Genomic DNA, 14,067 nt, shown 5'->3' with positions numbered 1-14,067 from the left:
GGGGTGTGGTTCTAGAGTTTGCGATTAATTCATGATACAATGCTGGGATTATGGGTGTGAGTGCTGCTGGGATTATGGGCGTGAGTGTGACACGGCCTGGGGTGGACAGCCTGAATGTAACATAAGTGAGCCAGACTTGCTCTCTGCTGCCGTCCTTGCCGCTGCTCCTGCCTTTTGCCCTTGCTGCTTTTGCTGTTTTCCACTTGCTCTGCTGTGAACTCTGCTGAGTATGGACTGAAACCTCCACAAACTGTGAGCTAAATAAACCTCTCCTCCCTTAATTTTGGGCGTCAGGTATTTTGTCACAGCAACGAGAGAAGAGTAACTAAGGCACTGACTGCCTTAATTCCCATCAGCACAGGACGTTTAACCCCTCGTCCTCAGCAGTGTGCGGCACGATCCCCCCATGAGTCCTTGCAGGGTTGGTAGATGCAGCGACGTTTTTTCTTTAGTGAGGCGCAGCGTTTCTCGCGTGCTCGCTGCTCACTTCATGTCTCCCTCTGCTAATTTCCCGGTTATTCCACGCTAACTCTGTAACATCAAGATGGGCACATCTGACTTCTTTAGGTGAAGGTTCTTACATAAAATAGATTGAGATGTATCCAAAGGTCTTTTCTATTTTGTTTTTGTATCCGTTTCAAATTGTCTACTTGACATTGTGCCTAGTTTTAGGATGTCTGTCTGAGAAGAGCTCATGAAGGTCATCTATTCCATCTAGGTGTACAGAAGGGCTGTGTCAGCATTTCAATAGAGAAGCAGATACAACACAAGATACACAAATACATAAGAATCACAGGTTCAGCTTATGATGGCCATGGACAGCGCTGGAAGAGAGAGCAAGTGTCTGCAAGCGGAGCCTGAAGAGTTTGGTCCAAAGCCTGGAGCTCACTGCAGTGCCTGCACGAGTCCATTTCAGGAGCCTGATGATTCTCTGCCAGAAGGATGATGAATCAAGGTCGGAAGCTGCAGAGAAGACATTCAAGCTGAAGGCGAAGGCTAGATTCCTTTAAAGAACAGAAGCGAGAAGCGAGCCCTTCCTTCTTGGCGTCCCCTCCGCATTGCCCAGGTGCCCAGCTGCCTCAGGGCGGCTCTTTTATCCCCTGGGTGTAGCGCTGCCCAGCCAATTTAGTTAAGTTTCTAACCTTCTCAAGTTGACACAATCAATCAACCGTTACATGGGTAAACTGAGAGCTGGAGGTGTCAAGTGGCATGCCTGGCACAGGGTGTGCCTTCCTGTTTGTGTCGCTGTCTTTCCCTATCACAAATTTTGAAAATGTAGGGTTTAGAATGGTTCATTTTTGGAAACTTCTATTTCCTACTCATCTCCTAGACCAGAGGCGAAAGGTTGACAGGTGTTGAGGCTCCCAGACCGTCAGCTTCACTGATGGGACAGACTGTCTAACTGTGAATGTCCTTGAAAAGGAAGTGCAGAGTCATGACTCTCAAAATCCACTGTGATTCTGAGTAGACTCAGGAGATGTCAAGTTTTTGCATATGAAGGATTTGCTTTAATGAACAGATTAAATCTTTTATGCATAATTTATTATTTTAATGAGAAAGGTACTACAAAAGATGTTTAGGTGTGTTTGAAAAATCATTTCTTTTCCTAATAAACCTTTAATATTGCTAAATATTAATAATCCTTTTTGTCTCTTCCATTAATTCCCTGAAGGAAAAAAAAATCCTTCATGGCTCTTTCAGAAGCTGGGAGCTGCAGTGACAAGTACCCCCTAAACCTCAGTGGCCGAGACAATGGCAGTATTGTTTCTACTCACGTCCTTAAACAGTGGGAGCTGGTCAAGTCCTCAGCTCACCATGGCCAGCAGGGATCGCGCCTGAAGGCGGAGCCCCCCTCTGGTTGATTTTATGTTTTCTGGGCAAGGGAAGGGAGTGTAGCAAGTTACCCATGGGTTTATTTTTATCTTTTCTAAACAGAGGGGTGGCAAGCTATTGCCTTCAATTTTTGGTACTGGGGATCGACCTCAGGATCTTGCACTTGCCAGGCAGACGCTGTGCTGATGAGCTGTTTCCTTGGCCCCACCTTTTTACTGAGTCTGATCTATCATTTAGTGTGAAGTCTTTTTTTTTTTTTTTTTAGCTTTTTAATTGTTTGGTGCTAAGAACTGAACCCAGGGTCCCTCCCTTACTAGACAAGCAATCTACCACTGAGCTAAATGCCCAACCCTATTTTGTGCCTTCTGAGACAGGAATGTTTTTCCACTTCCAAACAGTTAAAAAATAAATAAACAAAAGAATAACATTTTGTGACACACAGACATGATATGAAATTCAAACTCAGTATCCACAATAAAGTTTTATCTGAACAGTGACACTTATTTGCTTACAGGCTCCTATGGCGTCTGTGGTGCCACTGTGGCTGCGCTGAACAGCTGTGAGCAGGATTGTATCGCCCACAAAGCTTAATCATATGTCTGGCCTTTTGGAGGAAAAGTTTGCCAAGCCAGGATTTGAAGCAGCTACTTGGAACTAATATGTAATTCGCATGTTCACATCTTATTGGCCGAAAACACAGTCTTATTGGCGATGTCCTTGCTTAACCTCAAAAACAGATGAAGAAATGTAGATAGGCAAGAGAACTGGAGATACAGCATTTAGTAACTAGTAGTGATGACTACCCCAGAGGCGGGGAACAGGTAAATTCCTATGTAAGATCTGCCTGAGATTGCACTCCTTCTTGATTAATTGAAGCTGAACTAAAGACAATTTACCATGGTTGCCAAAAGCCTCCACTGCCTGTGCGCATGCAGGCCTGGCACCCCCTCAGAATGACAGCAATCGATCTGCGATTATTCTCATAACTGCAATTTACAACTTGATAACAACAACTAGAGAAATTTCTAAGCAATGCAATGAGCAATTTTAGGAAGAAAAAAAAAATCAATTCGGGTTCTCCAGAGAGCAAGGGTACATTTAATACTGTAAATTGTCTGAGCTCAGCAAGAAAGAGAAAGAAGAAAAGCATTTATTTTCTTATTCACAGCTTCCTTTAGCGGAAGAGCTTTTGACCCTTATCTGGGAACCATGTCTCCTAAACAGTGCGGGAGGAGGACGTCGAGGCTGGCACTGTCCTTGGGACAGGCCGAGTTTCTGCGCAGCCTCAGACGAGCTCCCGCAAGTCCAGCTACGATAAGCAGACCGCTCAGTCAATAGGAAATGGGAGCGGGGTCAAAAGGCGATCCCTTGTGAGATTGGAGGCACATGCTCGGCTCCCCGCAGGCCCCACGGCCACCGATGCTGTGCGTCCACCGCCCGTGAACCCCTGGGATGTGGCGCGTTCTGGCCCCTTTCTCTCCCTTGGGCTCACACACCCCAGGAGGCAAGCTTGGGACCTCTGCCCAGCACGTTCGCTGTGTCGGCCTCCCTCGTTCCTTGCTGCCTGAGATAGTCTCTTTTTTAATTTAATTTATTTTTAAATATTATTTATTTATTTATTTAACAATTCTTTTCTTTTTAAGAGAAAGTTCTAGATAGCTGTTCTGCTGCCGCAAACCACAATTATTCTGAATGAGTCATCCCAGAGGACATCTCATGGAGTCTTTCCCCTTCCTTCTGGTTCTGGTGATTGAGTAATCAGTCCCTGCTGGAAACAAGGCCGTAGAGGTAAACTTCACAGTGGTGTTATCTCCATTTGGCTTTGGCCACGCTAAAGGTCCGGTCAGTCGCGTCTGAGGTGGTATGACTGATTATGGTATTAATCATGTGATTAGCTAGAAATGCCAATATTGCTACCGCTTACTGCCGCCTCAGGCTGTCTGCGGAGTTTGGGGTGGGAACGAGCTGGTGGGTTCCTAGAAAGCGGTAAGGAAGCCCTTAGGAGTCATTAAGAGGAATCTGGTGGTAGCCACAAAATGCACAGCCCTTTGCTGTATTATGTTGGCAAGATCTCTGCGTAGATCACAGTGGCCGGGGACACAGTGCACTTCGTGATGTCCACGGCGGCCCACTGGACACGTTTTGGCTGGGGCCCGGCTCTGCAGTGACCTCCCCTGCAAGCACCCGGCACTCATCAGGGTCGTGGGAGCTTCTGCGTCTTCTACGGCGCTGGGGCAGAGACGGGCACGCGGCTCCTTTCCTTGGAGGGCCCGCACTGTGTCTTCCAGCACTCCGACAGGCATGGGACGCCGTCCAGATGCTCAGAGACCCACAGCGAGGAGAGCCAGGGAGGCTGAGACGCCAGCAGGGCCAGCCGGCCGCTTCTGCGTGGGAAGCTGAGTTCCGCCGGTGGCGAGCAGTGGAGCGTGCAGAGCTCCTGCGGGTGAGCGTGTGGCCGGGGAGAGGAGGCCGTGCGCCCGAGTCCCAGATGCTCGTCCACGCAGAGCAGGGCGCGGCTGGGTTCTGCTCTGCGCTGTGGGGTTCCAAGGCAGGGCCAGTCATCTGCCAGATCTGAGAATCACAGGGAGACAGCCCGAGAGAGGCTCAGGCAGCCATGCCCCTGCCTCACCCTCGCAGGACAGTAGGGGTGGAGCGTCGGGGAGTGTGGCCAGAAGCCCCTGGTTGGCAACGATGGTGCCTACTTCCTCCATGTGGTAGGTGGTGCTCCTAGCAAGCTCCCTGGCCACACTGGGTGGCACCCTGGGTGTAGAGTACCGTGCGGCTGGCTCGCCTGGCACTGTCACATCCCCCTGATTCATGGCTGAGAAACTTCACTGGCCGATTAGCCAGCCCATCACCCACCGTGCAGCTCCAGGCCTCCCAGCCCACTTCACCTTTTGCTTCCATTGAAAATTTGACCCTGGTCAGGTGTGGGCTCACATGCCTGTAATCTCAGCACCGGAGAGGCTGAGGCAAGATGACTGGTGTGAGTTCAAGGCCAGCCTGAACTATATGGAGAGGCCTTGTCTCAAAAATAAATAAATAAATGAAAAGAAAAGAAAAAAAGAAAGAGCAAACTCAACCCTGAGAACAGAAAACAGACCAGCTTCTGGGACAGGGCTCTCACGAGCCCGGGTCCTTACGTTCACAGAGGTGTGCATGTACTTGTCCATCTTTCCCCAGGAGCCTGCGTAAGAGAGAAGTCCCCTCAGAGGTGGGCTGACTCAGACTGTCCCCAGGGGGGACCCCGGCCCTCAGGGGATGAGGACCTTATTCAAGGCCTCCTGGGAGTCTCCAGCCAATGAGAGATCCATTCCCATCACAGAGCTGATCAGCTGCACAGGGCGGAGGGCCCCTGACTGTGAAGGTCAGGAAGGCCACTGGTGCATGGCTGTCTCTGGGAGCACCCTCTTCCTAGGAATGGCAGTGAGGTTCTTCTCTGAGGCCCTCAGTGAGGAGGAGAGAGCACGCCAGGGAAGGATCCAGGGCGCGTGAATGCTGGAGCACTGACAGCTGCTCCGTCTCTCTCCATACTCACCGCGCTGGACATAGTGGACGTCTGATGGCAGGAGGTGCTGAGTAAGCGAATGGTGAGGGGACACCTGGAAGAAAGGGTTGTTTGACTTGGGTCCTGGTACCAGAAAAAAAATCAAGAAATGTTTGAGTCTTTTTGGAAGAAAGTGAGAATTTCTGAATAGCCCCAGGTGGGGTGGCCCCTTCAGAAGTCTCCAAGGACCAGTTTATGGGAGAAGGCCCAGGCCTGGGAAGCTTCTTTATGCTGTGGCCCGCTCAGCCCTCTGACGTCAAGACCGCTGCTATATAGCTCCTCTTAGCCCCACTCCGATCCTATTATGCCAGCATAAATTGAGTTACAGTGTGGAAAGCTCTTTGTTTAGTGGAGCAAGCACTTTGCATTAGTTACTACATCTGTCTTGTTATTTTGCATCATCTTTGCTAGAAGCCTGCATGCGTGTCCTGGAGGAGGAAGCTGTAAAGACTAAGTGATTTATGAAATCTATTTTGTTCTTTGGGTTAGTCTTAAATGGATAAGCAGTGGCGCTCAGGCTCCAGAGGTTGCAAGGGAGAGGACAAAAGGTCCAGGGCCTCCGTCTATCCTGCACGGTCATGGTGCTCATGGCATCCGGCCCCCAGCTGGCCGAGAGCACATCTATGTCACCTCCGCCATCTAGACTGTTACCTCCGTCATCTAAAGTATTGCAGTGAGCAGTTAACAGACGGGGCACAGATTCCCATAGGGCGGATGTGGGGATGTGACTTTTGGTAAGATGGCCAATTCTTTTTATTTGAACAGTTTAAAAACTAGCACTTCTGCCCACTTTAAAAGTAAGATGGTATATATTGTAGAAAATGTGTAAGATAGAGATAAAGCGTGGTAAAAAATTAATTCAAAACCCCAGCATTGGGGATGAAACACTAGCCCTTTACTGTGCGACAGTCTACACTCCTGTGGGCATGTGTGTGTGCTATACACTGTATAATTTTCCCAGAAAAGGGGTTAAAGGTTTTTTTTTTGTTTTTGTTAGGGAAGGGTCTACAGGGCGATTGGGGTCTCACTACTAGATGGAACTGCTAGTGAACCGCCTGTTTACAACCTTCCAAGAGGTGGGATTATAGGTGTGTGCCACCATACCCAGTCTCAATTGCCATCTCAGAACGTCCCCGATGTGGGGCCAGCACAGCAGGCCCAGAGATCAAGCCCCCAGCCCCTGTGCCTGGTTGCAGGTGCTTTTATCTGCTAAGCTATTTGGCCAGCCCCATTTTTGTTTTTTGAGGCAGGGTTACACCAAGTTGCCCAGGCTGACCTGCAGTTTGCAATCCTCCTGTCTCAGCCTCTTGAGGAACTGGAATATAGAATTGTACCCATGAGCAGGCTTGTGTTCGTTTTTCATCCCGATGCCTCTGGTTTCCAGGAAGCTGACTGATCCGTCTGCGTACCCAGAGCCATTCTTGCTCCCCTATCCGGGGCATCATCTCAGCAGTACACTCAGTGGGGAACTGAAGACCAACTCTGTGGCCCCATGCCTACAGGTCTGTGTCCTTTGAGGCAGGGGCTCATGTCACCACAGGACAGGAGCTGGGGGAGTGTCCCCTGCAGCTTCCCTCGGGGGCTTGGTCATTTCAGGAGTACCCGTTATTCTGAGTCCTCCTTGTCGCTCCCATGCCCGGGGGTGGGATGGTTGTGGATGTGCCGCTGTGCAACCAACCTCTCAGGCCTGGAGGTAAGTTATGATCCCTGAGCCCTGCAACATCCTAGCTATACTCATGCCTCCTGTGGTCCTCGGCCATCTCCTGGGTTGTTGAAGAAGACCTCCTGTTGTTTGTGGATGGCTCCAGGAAGGCGTGTGACCAGCCCTGTACGCAGCATACAGCGTCAGGGGTGGGACGATTAGGGGGAAATGCAGGGCTCTGCGGGCCTTTGCAGCTTTCAGAGGAAGTCCAGGTATCTCCACCTGAATGCAGATATAAGAGCCAAGACTCGCTCAAGGTCCTTTCCTCTTGCCTGCTGAGCTTGAGCTCCTGTGTCAGAAGCAGGCATGTTGCCCTGAGGGTTAGGGAGCATGTCTGACTTAGCTCAGGGCAACCTGAGGGAGACAGGGTGTTCAAAGGGTGGGGACAGCTCCCCAGTCAATATTCTCTGGCTTCCAAGCTCACCCTGGCTTTGTTCGGTCTGTCCATCCTTCGGCTACTGTCAGGGAACTTGTCCTTGAACAGGGCCGAGTGATTTGGTACCTGTCTGAGGCAGCCAGGTGTGTCTGCACACGGCTGTGCTGGAGCTCGGCTTTAGTAGGCTCAGTAATTAAAAGCAAACAAAGCCAGGATGGACACCTATTGTTGGTGTTGTTGGGGGCATCGAGGCAGAAACAAGTGAGAAAGAAGCCAGGTGCCAGAGCTGAGAAGACAGGATGTGGCCTTCTGCAAGGTGACAGGGAGAGAGTTGGTGCCGATTTCCTGGGGTGGGAGGTGGGGTCAAGAGGCTCCCCTGCAGGCCATCCTGTCAGAACCCCAAGTGGCACTCTGGTCTTGGCCTAGGGTGGATCTGTCACTCAGCATGCAGTAAGCCTTCCGTGGTGAGTGACACGGAGCGCAAGGCTGCTTCTCAGGACTCTGCCCTGCTGGGCTCCTTTACTGGAATCAGATTGGGTGTTGGTGGCATCTTTAAAACAGATTGTACTTTAGTTTTTAGGTGAATGGCATGGCTGGGATCCAAACCTAGAGTTTCCTGACCCCAGAGCTGGGCTCTCGCTGGTTTTGATCCATAGGTTGGGGTGTGTGCTGGGTTGATGCCTTTCCCCCACTCCACCCTAAATATGCCTGCGCCCTGGCCCCTGCACATGTTACTTTACTTAGAAAAAATATTTCTGCAGATGTAATTAAGGATTTTGCGATGGAGCGCTCATCCTTGACTATCCTGCTGGGCTCTAGCTTCAACGTTCTTACTGGAAGAGAAAGAGCAAAGGGAATATGAGAGAGACAGAGAGGAGACAGACAGGTGAGGTGGCCAGTGAGACCATAATGGTGAGAGTGGAGTGATGTAGCCACACCTCAGGGAGACCTGGCAGCCACCGGAAGCCGGAGAGGAGCAAGCAACTCTCCCTCAGAGCCTCTGGTGGCCTCCCGATGACCTTGCAGAATTTTGGGCTCCTGCGCTCCAGAACTATCAGAGAGCAGTTTTCTTTGTTCTAAGTGGCTCAGTTTGTAATAGTTTATTACCGCTGTTCCAGGACACCAACACTAGATTCCTCAGTCCATGCCAAAAGCCGGTTCTCAGCTCCTTTGCTATCACAGCGGCGTTGCTTTGGATGTCAGAGGCAGCCTTTTGGCCGGCCCAGGGCATGGGGCCACGGGGCGCCGTCTGAGTCCATCTCCTGACATCTCAAGCTGTCATGTTTTGGTGTCTTTCTCGCGTACCCCAGGGTCCCCAGGCGCGGAACACAGTGAAAGCTGACCTGATGGTGCATATATTTTTTATGAATGGATTTTGCTCAGCTCAGAGGTTGCCCGTTTCTTGCCTGGAGGCAGTGGCAGGAACTCGGTGCTGCTTTGGGTAGCCTCACCGGCTGCTGACCTCACAGGAAGGTTATAAATAGCAGCCGGAATGGGTTCTGAGTGCCTCCGAGTGGAAGCACAATCACTGGATGACAGTTGAGTGCAGAGAAGACAGCTCGACGCTGGGGGCGAGCGCTTCTCCTCCACTCTGACGGTAATCAGAGCAGGCAGATGTCTTCGACAGCTGGGGCTAATGGGCTGTCAGACAGGGTCGGACCAGCCTGGGACACTGTCTGTGTGCCCTGGCACGGGTCCAGGGCAAAGTGAGGACGCTCAGGGATGGGGGCCTCCTCCTTCCAGCCTAGACAGTTTTAGTTTTCCTTTGTGGGAAATGGTCATTTGAATTATTGATGAAAGATTAAAACTAAGCTAATTCAGTTCAATTTCTCCAATAGACAAAACTATTTATAATTAACCTGGAGGCAAAGGTTAAGGCCGTAGTAAATGGCCACAGAGGCAGAGGCCCTGCAGTCTGCGCTAAGGTGGGACTTAGGCAAGGATTTTGGTCGAGACCCAAGTTTGGTGCTACCTGCGGATCCTTGTTTTGGTCTCCAAACTTCTTGGACAAGGGATCCACAGGGTTTGTCTTAACTATGTAGTTCTGAAAAGGGAATGAGCTGCTGGTTTCTGGGGCATGCATCCTCCAAAGTAGATGGGAGTAGGGGGACAGGGAGACTCCTGGCCTGGATCGCATTGGCCCAGACTCAAGACCTGGCACAGGAGTTGCCCTGGGAGCCAGGCAAGGCACCAAGTCTCAGAGTAACTAATCTCAGTGTCTCACTGAGGAGAGGCGTTGGACCAGCCCCAGGGCCCTCCTGCTCTGCCAGCCAGAACTGTTGCCCCTGGTTGTCCTGGGCAGTTCCAGGGCATGCCGGGAAAGGGCTGACTGGCACCTGGACTGCCCCTGTTTCTGTGTCCAGCCACTTCTCAGGGGAGGGGGAGCGGCAGAGCGCGATCGTGACTTGCCTGTCCGTGGAGGTGGGGGTCCTGGCTGAATACCCTGCAGTGACCTTGACAGGCTAAGGACCAGTGAGCTGGCGGGAGGGAGTGGCTTTCTGACCTTCTCCGACTCTGCCTGTCCCCTGCTGTGGTGTGCCTGTGTGTTTTGGGCAAGAAAAGCCAGGCTTGGTTACGTTGACTGTGGCTGTCCTGGTAGATGCTGTACACGGCTATGTGTGGGTACCTGTGACACCTCCAGTGGGCCATGGGAGGGGTGGCCTCCGTCTGGAGTCTTGAGTGCTGGATTACCTCTGCTTTAACATGGTACAGTGCGTTTGGGCGCTGCGACACTGAAGTCTGCAGCTGCTCCTTGCTATCGCTGGAATCTGAAGTGTTCCCCACATGCCATGTGTTAAAGTCTTGGCCCCCAGCCTGTGACATCACTGGAGAGGAGGGGACTCTTAGCAGGTAGGGCTTGTCTGAAGGACGTGTGCTCCTTAGTAGTGTGCGTTCGGAGGACAGTTAGGGACCCTGGCCTCTTTCTATTTCTTGCTTCTTGCTTTCTAACCAAGCAGTCATAGGCTGACACCTCTGAGCAAAAATAAATCTTTCCTATTTTTTTTTTTTTTCCTGAGACAAGGTCCTACTATGCAGTTCATGCAGGCCTTGAACCCAGTATGTAGCCCAGGCTGGCTTTGAACTGGTAGCAATTCTCCTGCCTCAGCCTCCTGACTGCTGGGATTATAGGTGTGCATCATAACGCCCAGCTTTCCTCCTTTTAAGTTGAGTATCTCAGGTATTTTGTCATAGTAACAGAAGGCTGACTAACTTACTGCTCCTACCAGCTTCCTGGCACAGAGCTCCTAAATCCCTTCCTGTCAAGAGCGAGAAGAGTAGTTTCATATGCTGATATGATGCTGAGTGGCTAGTGGCCCCTGGAGTGCCTCGGGATGAGGCGAAGCCTAGGAAGATCCAGCTCTAGCTAGAAGGCTGAGATTTTGAGCCCTACCCGCTAGCCTCCAGCCAAAGGTTGAGCACAATGGGCAATGCATCGATCAGTTGCGCCTCCGTAATGAAGTTTGTGGGAACCTCAATCTATAGCCGGTTGTTCAGGGGTGCAGGTGCCAGCCTCCTGCTTGGGCCTCATGCGTGACTGGTATCTAGGTTGCAGTCTTGTGCAGCTGAGCGCTGAACCTCCGGGGCCTGGCGCTGGCTCTAGGCAGGGGGTGCGAGGACTGAATCCATTTGGAGCAAACTCTGCTCTCTGGAGAACTGTGTGGTGGCAGGGGAGCCCGCCCCATGTCTGGGGTCAGAAGGATCACACTAAGGCATGTGAGAGGAGGAGGAGGAAGAAGAGAGACTTTGGTTATTTTCCTCTTTGGTGATATAGCATCTATCTGGTAGCCAAACCCAATAATTGCACCTCACGAGGCTATTCAGTGTGTAAGGCAAGTGAAAAGGGAGCTGCTCTCCCGGGGCGCTCTTGGGGCCTACTCAGCGGGCCCTTTCTTCTCCAAGGGAAGGGTGGCCTGGGAGGGACTGCAAAGATGCCTTGTACCTTGTACCCTGTCCCTAATTTTGGGCTATGCTGGTGTTGGTGAGAAACTACCCAGTGATCCAGTTGACCTCGTCCTTGCAGGAGAGGAGCCTGAGGTGGGAAGAGGGGCTGGACTGGAACGTGGTCCCTGTGGGGTCCTGGCCAAGCAGGGTTCTCTTGATCTGTGGCTTGGTGGAGGAGGAGGGAAGGGAGAGAGGGTCTGTGGCAGCACACCACACTGCCCTTCTCCTCTGAGCTGTGCGCAGCCCTGCTAGACAGGTATGTATCTGATTTCCTGACAGCAGGCCTCAAGGAGAGCTCCTAACGGTGTGACTGTCCCTTAGGATTCACTTCAGGCTAAGACTTCACTGAAGGCATCTGCAGCAGCCTCTGGGAGGGAGGAAAATGGAAGAGAAGGGTGATTCTGGGTGCGAGGACATTGTTGGGACAGCCAGGTCCTGTCCTGTGGGAGGCTTCAGTGTGCCGACAGGCTGCTGCTTCATGGTGTCTCTTCCGATGTCTCACCTCTGACTCGTCTCCTGGAGGCTGAAGCCGACTGTGGAAAGAGTCGATTGGGTTGTGGGGGTGCTCTGGGGCACCTGGCGGGGACCAGTGCTGGGTCCTGCTTTCCAGCTCTCTTTGGTGTCCTTGACCGTGCAGCAGCTCTTGTCTTCCTGACACGTGAGTGGTCTGCTGAGTGCTCTGGAGTCTTTCCACGCTCATGTCCGTGACTCCATCTTATACCCCCAGTTTAAATGGTTCCACGGCAGAGACACTGTTATGTTTACTGCTGAGGTTCAAGGAAGGGCTCGGTGGATGGCATCTGAAGGGCAAAAGAACGAGCGCATCACGTCTGCTTTCCACGCATGTGCAGGCCTTTAGCTTTTCTGTAGGAGGCGATCCTGCTGCCCGCCTCCCTCCCTCCTTCCCTTCCTTCCACATGGGACCCATATTCCTCTTGAAGTGACACCTTCCCAAGGTAGTCGCGTCTGTGAACTCCCGCTAGAGTCCCTGCAATGCCAGCGTCCTCGGCTTTCCAGCTTCACGCGGGGCCCTGCATTAGTCCACACAGTCCCAGCCTCCCTTGGCTCACTTTCTGTAGTGTTGACGTCTATTCTCCCCTTCTAGTAATGAAGATTCAAACAATTCTGCTGTGTGCGACCCCTGATTTTAATTGGATTTTACAGCAGTTTTAAGTTAATGTACGGATGCAACCTGTGGGAGCTAAGAACACGCTCTCCCAGCCGCGAGTCGGGGCTGTTACGGTATTTTCCTAACCTCCGCTAGATTATTTGCAGACACTGGTCAATGCTGCATATAAATTGAGGTCTCAAAAGGCTAATATAATAATTAATCAGAAGCATCTGCAAAACCCCTCAAAATGGAAATTGTCCCACGATTGTAAGGGGGCCTCTCCCCCCAGAGACCTCTTATCCCTGCACATGTGCACGTTGGGCACGTCCAGGGCTTCTGGAGCGAACCCTGTTTCTAGGAGTTCAAAGGGGCGAGGTGTGTTCATACATCAAAGGCATGATTCCTAGCATTTTGTCACATCAGCTTTTCTCTTTCTTCTTGCAATGCTAGCTGTGGGAAGAAAAGTTGTCTCTGTTACTCAAGGGATCAGCAAGTTTGATTTAGGAACGTGCCCAGTGTGACCCCGAGCCGCTGTCTTCATTCCCCCTGCTCGCTGGACCTCCTCTTGCTCCTGCGAGAGCCTGGCCCTCCACGCCCTCGGCCTTCCTGCTGCTTCCTCGCAGCTCGCCGTGCCCTCGGCCCCTGAATCTTGGAGCAGAGTCTTTCCCCTCAGTGCGCTGCCCCTAGTCCTTTCTGAGCATGGTGCCTGGCTCGGTGAGTTGCTTAGAAATCTTCAGCGACTTTCTTAGTCTCTTTTGATCAGTTTTGGCTTAAAGTTCGTGTTGTCTGCAAATAGAATAGCTGCCCCATTTGACCCAGCTATTCCCCTTCTGGGTGCCTTCCCGGGAGAATTCAAAGCATACCACAGCAGCATACCCATGTTCATAGCAGCACGCTTCGTCAGAGCTAAATCTTGGGAACAGTCCACACACCCATCAACTGAGGAATGGATAAAAAAGGTGTATTTTATGTAATGGAGTATTACTCAGCCACAAAAAGGTATAAACTGGAGGCTTTTATAGGTAAAAGGGTGCAACTTGAGACCGTACTCATAAGTGAAATAAGTCAGACCCGCATGTGCAGACATTGTATTGTCTTCCTAGTGTGTGAAACTAAATGAGTAAATAAGATCCAAAATATATAGTAGGAAGGCCGGCCAAATAGCTCAGTAAATTAAAGCACCTGCAAGCAGGTGCAGGGGCCGGGGGTTTGATCCCCAGGACTGCCATTCTGACCCCGCCCCAAGGGTGCTCTGAGACAGCAATCGAGACTGGGTGTGGTGGCGCGCGCCGGCACTCCCAGCACTTGGGAGGCTGTAAATAGAATCGCTACAACTCCCACCTAGTAGTGAGACCCTGCACACCCTGTAGACCCTTCTCTAAAATGCAAACAAACAAAAACCTCCCCAAATGTACAGTAGGTATTGTGAATTGGGAAGAAACTGTCCAAAAGAAAAGAGAAACTGTGATATAGAAAGGGGAAAGCAAGAAAGGGAAAAAGAAAAAAACTTATATACAAGATAGTTAAGATAGATATACAGCTAGTTTCTCTTAGTT

Source organism: Octodon degus, unplaced genomic scaffold (genome assembly GCF_000260255.1).
Source record: "Octodon degus isolate 3935 unplaced genomic scaffold, OctDeg1.0 scaffold00029, whole genome shotgun sequence".
NCBI classification, from domain to species: Eukaryota; Metazoa; Chordata; class Mammalia; order Rodentia; family Octodontidae; genus Octodon; species Octodon degus.
The sequence above is the reverse complement of the archived record's forward strand: the minus strand, read 5'-3'. Positions refer to the sequence as shown.